At 34.4% G+C, this 2,910-nt stretch overlaps 1 pseudogene; it reads right to left on the bottom strand.

The window, feature by feature from the left end:
• Positions 1-346: 346 nt before the first annotated feature.
• Positions 347-1,865, bottom strand: LOC117906569 (annotated as a pseudogene).
• Between the last annotated feature and the right edge of the window lie 1,045 nt (positions 1,866-2,910).

The following is a 2,910-nucleotide window of genomic DNA, read 5'->3' as shown; positions in this document are numbered from 1 at the left end:
AGGTATAATGTATAGGATTAGGATAAATAAAAGTGAACTAAAAGTTTATTAATAAATAATAAAATTTTAAATTTATTACATAATGTCATGCTTTTATGAAACCTTTAAAATAGTGAGAGCGCCCTTTCATAATCATGAATTAAACTTTAGTTTCAACTTCTATCAAAGGCTAAATGAGAAAAGCTATCATAGAGGAGGCCTCAGCCAATGGGTAAGATGCACTGTTATACCAAACAATAAGTGGAAAATACAATTTTATTAATACTTGAGACAAAAAAATAAGAAATAAAAGGAAGATTTTACACTCAAACCAAGCATTTATTTATAATGAAGTGCAGTCTACGCACATGTGGACTTATTGGAAAATCATACAAATTATTGAAGGACGACCTTAGCTAGGCTAACAGTCTCCTAAATAGGCCATCTTTTATATATCTTTGCATTCATCCATCTCCTCATTGTCTTTGATTTTAGATGGTGAGGATGTGAAAGTAACAGGAAGCAGTGGACGATTGTTCACAGTGAGGCTTAGCACATCAGCTCTCGAATAATGTCCTACCACATCGAACTGGAAGTTCGCTTTAGGAATCTCTCCACGAACATCTAGATATCAAGTGATCATAAAAATATTTCATCAGTCCATGATAAATATCATAGAATATCAAGTCTTCGATAAAACTAAGTTTTCAGTCCTCTTAAACCTAAAGAATCGACTCATTTGCCTTATCTGCATACTGAAATATTTGGATATATAATTGGAGAAGTTAGGGCCATACCAAGATCAGCTGTGAAGAGGCCTTCTCCTTCATAATTCGGTCCTGCTAGAATTTCTCCATGGGGAGAAATGATGACACTACCTCCAGCCCAAACAATAGAATCTGGAGTGACATCTTCTTCTGTAGGACTGTAAAGATACTCACGTGGAGGTGGGTAATCTTTCCTCCGACAGAACTGGATGGGTGAAAGAACATAGCATCCACCCTCAATAGCGACGTGTCTCATTGTAGCTACCCATGTATCCCCGGAATCGGCAGTAGGAGCACAATATATCTCAATACCTATATAGATGTACATTCGTATTTTGTGATCAATCAATCCCATATCAAAGCCATAATGTATTTCAAGCCTATTTATAGGCTAAAACCCTAACAACTTAAAAAAGAGTACTGAAGTATTTCAAGCCAAACCATATTAGTTAGTGAAGAAAAAGACATACCTTTGCCATACATTGATGTCCTGAAATGACCGAACCGAGTTTTCCATATGGAGTATCATAAACTGGAGTAGTCGAGCAATCTCCGAAACCCCAGAAGAGCCGCTCCCAATATGTTGGCATGAGTTTCCTATGTTTTCCAAGGTAATTACCTTCAGGATCAAAGAAGAGAACTGTGCAATACAATGTGTATCCATCTCTCTCAACAACACCTGTCACTAAGTAGACTTTGTATTTCGCAGCCATTGATGCCAATCTATCCACTTCAGGTCCTGAAAATACATTAATATGAGATCAAAGATGAAATATGTAAGCTGATGGCTCATCACAAAGCATAAGTAGATTTTTTTTCTTGGTTCATTCATCAAGCGTGTCTTGTTTCAATAACTAATTAAGTGGTTCAGTTCTTTGGCAATTTAAGGGAGAAAGAGAGAGGTAACTGACCCGGCACATTAATGGCAGAAGCATGGTACTTGCGGAAACTTTCTTTCCCTCTTGGTGACTGGTCGGCGAAGTTGTATCCCCGGGGATACCCACCGATAAATGCTTCAGGAAACACAACCAGTTGGGATTCTACTGCAGCTGCTTCTTTCAAAAACCTCTCAGCCTTATCTTCTCTCAAAAAATGTAACATGGAGAGATCATATATCATTCCCGTCGAAAAATTGTAACCATGTAATTTTAAATATTAGAGGGTACATTACTCAAATTTTAACTCGAATCAGCAATATACAAACCACCCTATAAGTTAAGGAATAAAATATAATAAATTCATTAATTTTTATAAGTTATTTTTTTATGAATATAATATACTCTTATTTACTTTTAAAAAAGAATTTAGTAATAAGTAATTTTCCTCATATGAATGTTTGTTTAAATTATTTTGATTTTAAACACATAAACTTCGAGTGGTAGTGGGATATGAGAAACATTGAAAGACTTTTTTTAGGTTTAATAAGTGATTTAACTAAAAATATTTTTAAAAGTACACTTTGTTGAAAGACTTTCCAACTAAATTATTAACATAAACACCGTATAAACACTTTGTCCATTATCTATCCAACAAATCATTTTCTCCTAACAAAAGAAATATTTTCGTTAGAAAAAGCAGAAAAAAATCATATAAATTGAAGGATGGTGTCGAATAGAAAAATATTTCTCTTCAAGTCGCGATAAACTGCTCCACCTCTCATCAAATCAACTCAAAGTCTTGTCTATTCAAACTTTCAACGTAGCTGGCCTACTTCATCTCTTTTAAGAAGCCACACCATTTTCAATGAAGTTGATCCGTACCTGCTATCTGTTCAGAAATAACTTCCTTTCTCAATAAAAGGTCTTCTTATGAATGAGGCTTGTAAAAATTTCTTTGTTATTTATAAAGATTATAAGATCAGAGTGCTTAAACTTTAATGCCCTCAAAAGGACTCTCTTCTACATATATGCCATTTTCCATAATTACGTCCACTTTACAGTGTCAATAAATTGTTGGACACGTTATTTTTAATTTTATTTTTAATTTTTAGTACCATGGAGCTGTTTAAATCCATTCCCAGTTGACTTATATCCTCCTCGTGGAGAAGCCTGTATATCTCTTTGGAAAGTAAGTGATTCTTTCCTAATTCCTCACTCTCGCTTCTCAGAAGCATCTCTCTTTCATTCTCTCTTGAAAAAAATTTCAACTCATATATACTGAGGTG

This window comes from Vitis riparia, chromosome 2 (assembly GCF_004353265.1).
Source record: "Vitis riparia cultivar Riparia Gloire de Montpellier isolate 1030 chromosome 2, EGFV_Vit.rip_1.0, whole genome shotgun sequence".
Lineage (NCBI taxonomy): Eukaryota > Viridiplantae > Streptophyta > Magnoliopsida > Vitales > Vitaceae > Vitis > Vitis riparia.
Note: the sequence above shows the minus strand (reverse complement) of the source record. Positions and strands in the feature narration are given on the sequence as shown.